Genomic DNA, 12,670 nt, shown 5'->3' on the forward strand with positions numbered 1-12,670 from the left:
TGAAAACAGTGCCATCACATAACAGGTAACATGATGTTGAGGATATCACATCATCTATGCCTGCAATTTGGAGTTTATAGTAAGCATTCAGGACCAACATGCTTTAAGGAGGGGGAGCAGATGTAAAAATACTTTTCCACTGAGAGGGGTCAAGAGGTTTATTTATGTCCTAGTCCCGTGCTTGTGTTAATTTGGGGGAGAAAGGTCAAAGGTCTTCTATTACAAGCATAGAAATCATGAATACTGTATATGTTGTTCCTGACAGATAAGAAACCTGCTCTTTCCAACATATTATCTGCTCTTGTTTAATCAGGATTTCCTCTACTCTGGAGACAGATCTCTTGTGCCTGTGCCTGATGGACATACTGTACCATATCATTCTCGCCTTTTCTTTATGTGTCTATCTAGTATAGATTGTAAACGCTTGTGGGCATTGACTGCTATTGCTGTTTGTGCAGCAGTTGTCCTATTTTGTAAAGCACTGTATAATATCACAATATACAGTAATATTAGAACCTAAAAGTGCGTAGACACGTATAGATTTCGGTCCAATCTTTCTGGTGGGAACAAAAACCTGGAAATATATAGGAGCGAATGACCATCAAAAATTGACAATGATCAGTGAGACAAATTCTTTAAAAAATTTTAAATCAATCTGATGTAACAAATTTAACCAAGATGATGTTTTTTTTTTCTCTTTTCCTGCATTTGGGAGCACATTTTTTTATTGTCATTTTCTCCTATACATTTCCAGGATTTTGCTCCTACCAGATAAATCTGTATGTGTGTACGCACCTTTATGGTAACTGAATCTGGTTACTCCATGTCAGCTCAACCACCCATCTCATATTTTTAAAAATGCTTTTTAGTTAAGAGATGTCAAAACAACTCTGCCAAATACCTCGACTGTCTGAAAACTTTTTTAATATTGATTTTTCAATTCATGAAATTTCAATTATTTAAATTAGTTACAAATATGGGCTTCTTTAATCAGTTTATTAGAATTAACATGAAATTTGGACCCATATGGTAACTTTTTCTCCCGAAAACAAACCAAATTACTTTATCTGCCTTACGTTTTGCTCAGAATTAAGTACACTAGGTTACATTGACAGTAGATAGCCCATATATTTGTTTAGGTGTTAAAAAAAAAAAGGGTACGTATTACTACCACACAAAAAAACAGCTACTCTTTTACAAGGAGAGAAAAAAATCATCAATTTGACACTTGATTACTTCTGTTGTACCACATACATAATTAACACAAGAAACCATGAAATGTAACACTTTAAACTTAGTCAACAATTGCATTATTTTCCCCTTGTTTAAAACCTTTTGTAATGGTCTGTAATTTTCCTTACTGTTAGCAGAAAGTGTATACTGCCTTCCAGTACTTCCTTGGATAGTAGGCACTGGTGTTACACAGAGGATGTGAATAAAAGGAACAAGGCAGTAGAGCTAATGTCGATTTAACCTAGCGTTCTTAACCCCTTCATGACAGAGCCAGTTTTTGCCTTCCTGACAGAGCCCTTTTTATTCAAATCTGGCATGTATCACTTAAGTGGGGATAACTTTTTTTGCTTTTACTTATCCCAGTGATTTTGAGATTGTTTTACTCGTGACACATTGTACTTCAAGTTAGTGGTAAATTTTCGTGGATACAGTCTGTGTTTTTTTGTGAAAAATACCAAAATGTCGTAAAAAAATGGAAAATTTTGCGATTTGCAAAATGTTAAATTTTCTGCTTGTGAGACAAATAATCTTACCACTCAAAATAGTGAATAACTAACATAGACCATATGTCTACTTTATGTTGCCATCATTATTTCAACCTCATTTTCATTTTTTTGGACACTAGGAGGCTTAAAATATGAATAGCAAATTCTCAAATTTTCAAGAAAATTTCAAACTCTGATTTTTTTAGGGACCAGGTCAGTTATGATGTGACTTTGAGTGACTTGTATGTGAGACACCCCCATAAATGATGCCATTTCAAAAACTGCACCCCTCACAGTATTCAAAACAGCATTTTGGAAGTTTGTTAACCCTTTAGGTGTTTCACAGGAATTAAAACAAAGTGTAGGTGAAATTTCAAAATTTCTTTTTTTTTGCAGAGTTTCAATTTTAATACATTTTTCTAAGGAACACAGTAGATTTTACTAGAGAAATGTGACTAAAAATTGATTCCCCCAATTCTTTGGTTTTCATAAATATCCTATATGTGGCCCTAGTGTGCACGGTGACCAAACCACAGGCTTCATAATAGAAGGAGCACCTACTTGATTTTGGAGCCTCCTTTTTATGAGATTATTTTTTAGGCACAATGTAGGTTTCTAGGCACCATAAGATGCTAAAAGTTAGGTACCCCCCCACAAGTGACCCCATTTTGCAAACTACACCCTTCAGGGAATTCATCTAGGGGTATAGTGTACATTTCAAACCCCCAGGGGTTTCACCAATTGTGGTACAACTGGGCAGTGAAAATGAAAAAAAAATAATTTTTCATTTTCACAGCTCAGTTGTATCAAAATTGGTGAAACCCCGGGGGGTTTGAAATGTACACTATACCCCTTGATGAATTCCCTGAAGGGTGTAGTTTGCAAAATGGGGTCACTTGTTGGGGGGTTCCACTGTATGGGTGTTTCGGGGGTCATTCAACCAGAATCTGTGCTGCAAAATCCAAAAATCACTCCTTCCCTTCTGAGTCCTGCCATGCACCCAACTGGTATTTTTTGGTCACACATGAGGCATTGCCGTACTCGGGAGAAATTGGGGCACAGATTTTGGGGTGCTTTGTCTCCTTCATTCCTTGTGAAAATGAAAAATTTTGAGCCAGATCTGCATTTTTGTGTAAAAAAATGTAATTTTTTACAGAAAAATGCAGTTCTGGCTCAAAATTTTTTATTTTCACAAGGAATGAAGGAGACAAAGCACCCCAAAATCTGTGCCCCAATTTCTCCCGAGTACGGCAATGCCTCACGTGTGACCAAAAAATACCAGTTGGGTGCATGGCAGGACTCAGAAGGGAAGGAGTGATTTTTGGTGGTGGAATGAATGGTGGGTGCTATGTCGCATTAGCAAGACCCCCGAAGCACCAATACAGTGGAACCCCCCCACAAGTGACCCCATTTTAATCACCAGCTTTGGGAGGGGGGCTGGCGCTGCGGCTGGCGGGGGGGTGGGAGGGGTGCTGGTGCTGCGGAAGCCGGGTGGGTGGGAGGGAGGGGGGCTGCCGGGTGGGAGGGGGGGGGGGGCTGGCGGTGCGGTATATACACACACACACACATATATATATATATGTGTGTATATATATATATATATATATATATATATATACATACACACACACATATATATATATATATATATATATATATATGTGTGTGTATATATATATATATATATATATATATATATATAGTTTTTTAGTGCATATATTTATTTTTTTTACTTTTTCTGCAGCTTGATGCTGCTGCTGCGGGGGGGAGGGGGGAGGAGGTCAGCGCTGCGTGCGCTTCAGACGCTCCGGGGGAGCCGCTACTGCTGCCACTGCTGCCGGGTGAGTGCCCGGCGGGTTTGAGGGGGGGGCTGCACATCGGAGGTGATCGGTGCTGTACTTGACAGCACCGATCACCACCGATCCCTGTGTTACCGAGCGGCTTAGCCGCCGGTAACACAGGAAACGCTGTGAATGGCTGTTCAGATTTGAACAGCCAATCACAGCGATCGCCGACCGGGGGGGCACCCCTGCCCCCCCTGGGCGGTGAGGGGGGATGTCTGCTGTCAGGGACAGCAGACATCACCTAACTGTCACTGCGTCTCTGGACGCAGTGACAGTTAGAAGTCATGACGTATATATACGTCATGTGTCGGGAAGTACTTCCCGACCATGACGTATATATACGTCAAATGTCGTGAAGGGGTTAATTCTGATTAAAAAAAACATGCCTTTTAGCCGTATAACGAAACAAAGTAATTTGGTTTTGATTCGGGAGCAAAATTTTTGTGGTTATTCCTTAATAAATACCCATGAAAATTCTAACTGGTTAAAGAAGCCCAGATGTGTAACTGATTTAATTAATTGAATAATCAATATGTAATAAAATTGTCACAGTCAAGATATTTTGCAGAAATAATGGTTTTGACATTTCGCAATAAAAAAAAAAAAAAAAAATGTTATAACAATCGGAGACGGGCGGTGGACGTTTCATTATTTTGGGGGGGTGATCACATGTGCAGTGAGCCAAGATCAAGAGATAGTTGCGTAGAAAAAGGAGGCAGAATCAGATCCGAAGGAGGAAAAAATTACGAACTTGAAAATTTAATAATGGAAAAAAAATGACATCCAGAGAGATAGGGGTGCCGGATGACCTGCCGACATTTAGGATTCTGACAGTCAGGAGACAAAAGTCGAATTCCTAAACATTGGGAATTCCTAAACATTGGCTATTCACCCTCGTGGTGGTCTACGACCTCCCAGAGGCAGAATAGAACCCGTGGCAAGTGCAGCGAGTCAACATGGTGAGCCCACAAGCGGCTTTGTAGTGCTCTCCCCCCTTTTGGATTCTGACATTAGTCTAGTGAACGTCGGAATCCCGACTGTCGGGAGATCATACCACACCCAAGAGATCTATAGAGTATATTAAAGTGGGCCCACAAGTAGAAAGTATCCCGTGGGAACAGGAGGGCATGGGAACAGCAAATTAGCAAAACAAAGGCAAAAATTACTTTTCAAGAGCACAGGAAGGTGGCTCATCCACTAAAGGTGGTGTGAAAGGTTCCAGGGACAAATTCCCTGGTAAAATTGCCGGCAATTCAACCCTGCTAGGTAGCAGAGTTGCTCCCAGGTCCTATGTCCTTCCAGGGTTACTGGCTGGTGTGAAAGGTGCAGGGACATGTCCCTCCTTCCTGTGTTGCCTCTGCTAATGCTGATTTGCTAGAAGGATAACTTCCTGTTGTGGTGGATGCTCACAGACACGCCCAGAGGCAGCACACAGCGTGCAGGGAGACACTGTGAATGTTCTGTGGCCACACAGAACCCAGAAGTGCGTTTTAACCCCATGAAAGCCAAGAATGTCTGCATTGGCAATCACACAGCATACAGGAAGACCCCGTGCAAGCTCTGTGGAACAACAGACCCCAGCAGTGCTATGTCAACCCTGAAAGCCTGCAATGGCCCTCCCTCCCTTTACCACTCTCCCTAATTACTTCATCTTTGTGAGCCTAAAAAAGGCCATTTTCAAGGAAATTTTGGTACTTGTGTAGTTTCATGGCGCCGTGCTACTTCCAGGTGTACGCTCGCCACGAAATATGTCCAAAAAAGTAACTTAACTCCATGCCAACATGGATAGTTCATACCTCCATTATCCATGTTGGCATGTAGTTGATTTTAAATAGCGTGGCGAGCGTAGCGAGCCACCGAGCCCGCAGCGTGGGCAAGCGAAGCGAGCCCCGCAAGGCGCCGTGAAACTACACAAGTACCGATATTTTCATAGAAATGCAGGGTCATCCAGGGTTCAGTGTGAAAGGTGCTGACCCGGGTTGTCCCTGCTTCAAAAGCATGTGTGAATGGGTCCCAACCCAGGAATGTCCCTGGAATTTAATTCCTGGGTTGGTCTCTGCATTTCTGGTGTGAAAGGGGTATTAGTGTTCAAAAAGTAACAGGGAATGGGTAAAGTATAGGGGGCATAATGTATAGGGGAACAGAAGGATGACAATGTATGGGCACAAGGCATAATCTGAGGTCATGCTGTATTTTGACAATGGAATAGATCTTTCACTGGTATAGATTTATAAGATTAGGGCAAAGGCTCATGTCATACAGTTTTTAGTACTAGATTGTGAAATGTATTGAAGACATCCTTGGTTATACAAGAATAACATATTTGGACATTATGGGGAATGTGCAGTGGCACTCTCCAGGCTTCAATAGATACCAAATACTATAAAAGCTTTAATACCCTGAAGTAGTGTGATCATATTTCTGCATCTAAAGAGTACATCAGCAGCTGAAATGTACCACCATTTCACGGGAACAGGTTTGGGTTTGGTACAGTGCTTTTAATAACTGCAAGACATCCAAGATGAGCAGCATTCTGTCTCCAAGCATGTCCACCACAGTTTCACTACTTGTGCTGCATTGACGGTCTGATTCAGACAGGTCCATTCTAATTAGTGATATCACGGACTAGTAGTACAAGGTTTAGGTTAGCACCCCTGACAGGTCTGTGTGACTGAACACTGCCAATGACCCTTATGGGTCCACCTCCGACTGCTCTGTGCCCCTGAACCTCCTTACTCTGTAGCGGGAGTTTATCAAAATTACATTCCATTGACCTTTTATCTTAGGCCACCTATTTGTTGATGGTGTAGCTTCAACACTCCATCATTATTGACAGCTTTTGAACCCACAGGGAAGTTTACAGTGATTGTAACCACGGTCAGAGATCAAACTGCCCCTACACAAGATAGATACTAATCTATTGCAGGAAATTCCATTTTAAGGATGAGACTAGGGTGGCCAATCCCGGGTTCAGCAGGATCCTGTAATTTGGCCCTAAAATCACCAGGACTTGCCCGAGCATTTGCAATCTAATGCCAGGCAGCGCCTGAGCACCAGCTCAAATGCTGCCCAGTTGCTCCCGGGTTTCCGCATTTTTCAATACCGGGATTGGAAAGAAGAAAAAAAAAAAAAGGTCCCGGGATTGCCCACCGTTGTTTCAGCTCACTGACCTTTCCTGGGACAGTGCTATTGCTAGACAACAATCCCTGCAAGTAGCTCACTTCACATAAGCAGTAATAAAAGGAGAAACTGCTTTCTGACATCTAATCATGAAATGGAAGTGCAGAGATGGATCATATCAGTTAGAAGCTTTACTGATAGGAGAGACCAATTCCACCTCATATGATTGTTAGGAGTCCCTCTTTTTAGGCAGGTAGCAGGTTGGACCCAATTACTTAGAAGCCAATCCTGGGAACTTGGTAAAAACTATACGACATCTGGGTCCCATGCCAAATGAAATGGTAAAAATATATTTCCAGTGATTTTAGGGTATGCCATTGACAGTGAAATGTTCTGAAGCTCTTGTCTTCCAAAATACATTAAGAAATAACTTATCACTTCAATATAAAGAATAGTAACATAAGTATTGTCATGTGTAATACAGTAGAATAGAATTTAAGAGCCACACAATACATTTTTCTCAATTGCATGGTATCGAACTGAAAAACTCATTGCATAGATGCACAGTTTATCATTTTCTGATTTAAACTGAGCGCTGTATTACTTAAAATCTTTTTGTTTTTAAAAATTATAATTTTCAATGAATAATAAGGGAATCATTTAGCATTGGAAGTAAATAAAAAGACAGGATTTTCAATTTTAGCAAAACCATGTTACACTATGAGGACATATTTAAAAATTGTGTAGGTAGGAACACCCTCGCTCAATTCTAAGTTACACTTTAGAAATATATCTATCCAGTATGTGTGTATATAAATTTGCTAGATTTGCTCCTTGCTAATATATAATTACATAGTATTTAAGGCTGAATAAAAGAATCGCATCCATCCAGTTTAACCTTGGTGTATTAGCTTCATCCCTGGTTATAGGTAGTGTATACGGATATATTTAAGGACAGTCCTTGATTATTGCTTGTAACCCTGTATGTTTTTAACCAATAGATGTTTGTCCAACCTTATTTTAAATGTAATTATTGTGTCTGCCAACACCATATCTCCTGGAAGAGAGAGTTCCATAGTTTGGCTGCCCTTACTGTAAAAAAATGTTTACTCTTAAGGGAACAAAATCTTCTTTCCTCTAATCTAAACTCATGCCCTCGTGTCCTTCCTTACAGTAAAAAGGGCATCTGACAGTTCCTTATATTGGCCCCCGATAGATTTGGATATGATAAGCATGTCCCCCCTTAAATGTCTCTTCTCTAGCGTAAACAATCCCAATTTATTCAATCTATCTTCATAGCTTAAATTCTCCATTCCCTTTATTCGTTTTGTTGCTCTTCTTTGGACTTTTTCCAGTTCTATGATGTCCTTTTTATAGTGCGGGGCCCAGAAATGTACTCCATATTGTAGGTGTGGTCTAACCAATGCTTTGTACAGAGGCATAATTACATTTGGAGTTCCTAATCTCCATACCCCTTTTTATACATGCTAGTATCTTTTTGGCCTTATTTGTTTCTATATGACATTGAGCACTGCACCCCAGTTTGTTAACTATTTGGACTCCTAGGTCCTTTTCAAGTTCTGAATTACCCAATGCCTCCTCGCTTAGGTTATTGCTAGCACATTGGTTATGTTTCCCAAGATGCATAACCTTGCATTTATCCACATTGAACCTCATTTTCTACTTTTTTGCCCATTCGTCTAATTTATTAAGATCGCTCTGAAGTGTGGAAACATAAATGATCTAATGCAGTGGTAGCCAACCCTAGCCCTCGAGAGCTACCAACAGTGCACATTTTCCAGACAACCTAGCTGCTGCACAGCTGAACTCATTAATCACTGACACATTTTAAAAGATCTGCAGGTGGAGCTGATTAGCTCACTTGTGATTCTGTGAGGAGACCTGCAAAACATGCACTGTTGGTAGCTCTCGAGGACTAGGGTTGGCTACCCCAGATCTAATTACTCTGCTCAGTTTTGTGTCATCAGCAAAGATGGAAACATTGCTGAGTATACCCACCCCAATATCAATAGTAAATACAGACAAAGGGGGTGATTGGAGTGCGCAACCTAATGTCCTTATGGTCACATGTATATCATGTACCACCCAGTTCATCCAATCAATCAATGTACTCAGAAGTCCTTTCTGAAGATGATTTCTGTATGTCCAATATTGAATATGTTCGCAATAATCATGCAATTTTCATTTTTGAAAAATCTTTTTATTTCAAAACAACCCGACGCGTTTCGTCTTTACGACTTCATCAGGGGTACAACTGGGAATGGTACAGAAAGAAAGAGGGGTACTTTTAAGTACATAAGATACGATTTTTGGTTAAAATTTAACAAATAAAATTATCATTATATTACATACCCGATGTATGATCATATGAATGATGATCCATACAGTAAGTATTGCCGATTAAAGTCGATTTTAATATATCTGGAATGGTTAAAAGATATACGTATAATTAAAATAAAATAAATTACTAAAAAAGGGGGAGGGAGCTAGCTGGTCATAGAGTGAATGAGGTTTCTTTCACTTACCAATATGGTATTGTGGGTATAGCCAACCTTTTACAAAAAGTTGGATATTCAATGTTGGTGGGTAGGATAATGATTACCATTAGCAATTTATCTGTACATTATATGTAAATGAAAAAATGACAAATATATATTAAGGTTTCCCTCATTTGCATAAAATAGTGGGTGGCTCTATATGATTAATTACATTCAATCGTAGAATGAATGAGCTTTCTTTCACTTACCAATATGGTATTGTGGGTATAGTCAACCTTTTACAGAAAGTTGGATATTCAATTGTTGGTGGGTGATCAATCAGTCACCAGCTTGGATCTGTTTTAGGATAATGATTACCATTAGCAATTAATCTGTACATTGTATATAAATGAAATAAATATTAGGAAGGTTCCCCTCATTTACAAAAAATAGTGGGTGGCCCTATGTGATGAAATACATTCAATTGGATTATGTTTATCTAACTGAAACCGCACCAGAATGCGCTGGATCAGCACAATATAATATATTCTTAACAGACTTTGAATGAAGTTAATCAGCTCTCATTCAAAGGCAGAATTGGACTATGTTTATCAAACTGATACCGCACCAAAATGCGCTGGATCAGCACAATATAATATATTCTTAACAGACTTTGAATGAGGTTAATCAGCTCTAATACATAGGCAGAATATTTCAATGTATCCATAAATGTTGCAAATTTCCCCATCTGTGTGGTATTCTCTGATCAGCCCCAATATAATTTACACGGAAAGTCTAAATAACTACTGACATACATACATATATATATATATATATATATATATATATATATATATATATATATATATATATATATATATATATATATATATATATATATATAAGAAATGGGGGGTTGTGACCTTTTCTGCGCTAAGAGGTTAGCTGCACCTCTAACTACCTCGCTGTTAATAGAGGTAGAGGATAGGCATAGAAAAAGAAAGAATAGAGGTGCGCTGGTGTAGGTTTCACCTTAATTTCATACAAAATGGTAGAATAAAAATAATTTATTTTATACAATAATATAAAAACAGTAGATTCTCACATAAATGTTCATATCAAATAGATACCATTTCTAACAAGTATGTTTTCCTGATAGACCCTACGCGTTTCGTCCCGGAGGGACTTCTTCAGGGGTAACAGGGTATCGATCTGAATTGTGTTCACTCTTGGTGGATGGATGGACCGATAGAAGTCCGCCCCTTTGAATGGGGTATTGGCTACCTGAATGTCCTCAGCTTGGGGAGGTGAGTAAAACGGGTCCAACTGATATCTTCAATAGATATATGGAAGGACTTATGAGGGTCCACCCTTATTGGAGGGGTATTGGCGCTCTGAATATCCTCAGCTTGGGGGGGTGGGTAGAACGGGTCCAGCTGATATCCTCACCAGATCTACACTCCGCAGATGGGTTAGGTGTGTCCAATCAGTTGGCTTGCATTCTAACTGATTGGACACACCTAACCCATCTGCGGAGTGTAGATCTGGTGAGGATATCAGCTGGACCCGTTCTACCCACCCCCCCAAGCTGAGGATATTCAGAGCGCCAATACCCCTCCAATAAGGGTGGACCCTCATAAGTCCTTCCATATATCTATTGAAGATATCAGTTGGACCCGTTTTACTCACCTCCCCAAGCTGAGGACATTCAGGTAGCCAATACCCCATTCAAAGGGGCGGACTTCTATCGGTCCATCCATCCACCAAGAGTGAACACAATTCAGATCGATACCCTGTTACCCCTGAAGAAGTCCCTCCGGGACGAAACGCGTAGGGTCTATCAGGAAAACATACTTGTTAGAAATGGTATCTATTTGATATGAACATTTATGTGAGAATCTACTGTTTTTATATTATTGTATAAAATAAATTATTTTTATTCTACCATTTTGTATGAAATTAAGGTGAAACCTACACCAGCGCACCTCTATTCTTTCTTTTTCTATATATATATATATATATATATATATATATATATATATATATATATATATATATATATATATATATATATATATATATATATATATATATATATATATATATATATATATATATATATATAAAGTGAATATTCCAACATGGATACATAGTGTAATATAATATATAAATGGCTGGGTTGGATAAATGATAATTAACACACATATAAAGCTTGAATGCACAGTGTAACGATACATAAGTAGCTAAGTAGGGCAAATAATAGCTGACAAATAATAGCTGACACATATATTCATTGATTTAAATATATATATATATCACTATTTTACACTAATATATAAAATTTATATTCATATAGTGAGCAATAATTTAGGCACCTATAGCAATGTTTGTATATCGTACTGAATTAATTTAAATAATCAGCACTTTTAGGTGTATATTAATACACATGAGCACTTATTAGATACAACTATAAGTACACTACCAATCATCACCCTTTATTACTAATTCTTTTACACCATTTCATAAATCACATTCATCTGGAACTTCTTCCATTATTTATCAATAATTAAAAAGAATATAGTATATGAGACCACCTTAATAGTAGTATTGTAAGCCAGTGAGTTGTAAGTATTAGATAATCATTCTATCATTCAGTTAATGCATTTACACCTATTCTCCATGAGGAAAAGTACTTAATTAATTTCACACTAGCAGGAAGTGATCAGAGCCTGTATCACTATAAATACACAGTCAGCATGCCCCTCATTATACACCAGAGTGAGCAAGGAGGAGGCATTCATTTGGAAGTCCCTGGTAAGCCAACTAGTGCATACTGTTATACTTTGTATTTAACAAAGAAATGATACTTTGTATATGTGTCAGCTATTATTTGCCCTACTTAGCTACTTATGTATCGTTACACTGTGCATTCAAGCTTTATATGTGTGTTAATTATCATTTATCCAACCCAGCCATTTATATATTGTTACACTATGTATCCATGTTGGAATATTCACTTTATATATATATGGATGTCAGAAGTTATTTAGACTTTCCGGTACTTGTTTCCTAGCAGGGCGCCCATCGCGGGCATTGCATGTACATCGCAAGCCATTATAATGACATGCGATGCGACCGACGCGATTTTACATAGGGAACAATGTTAAATGTCCCAATTGACCCGATTTCACATAGGGAACAATGTTAAATGTCCCAATTGACCCGATTTCACATAGGGAACAATGTTAAATGTCCCAATTGACCCGATTTCACATAGGGAACAATGTTAAATGCCCCCCCCCCCCCAATTGTTAACGCCACTCCACGATCAACGTCAACCCGAAGCGTGGCGAGCGCAGCGAGCCCGCGAGGGGCGGCGGTACGCGTCCTCCGACCTTTTCATACCCCTACTATCCACTAGGGCGTGGAGTGAGAATAGAATAGTGTGGCGAGCGCAGCGAGCCACCGAGCCCGAAGCGTGGCGAGCGCA

The sequence above is a fragment of the Crinia signifera genome, chromosome 2, assembly GCF_055691185.1.
Source record: "Crinia signifera chromosome 2, ASM5569118v1, whole genome shotgun sequence".
Classification (NCBI taxonomy): domain Eukaryota; kingdom Metazoa; phylum Chordata; class Amphibia; order Anura; family Myobatrachidae; genus Crinia; species Crinia signifera.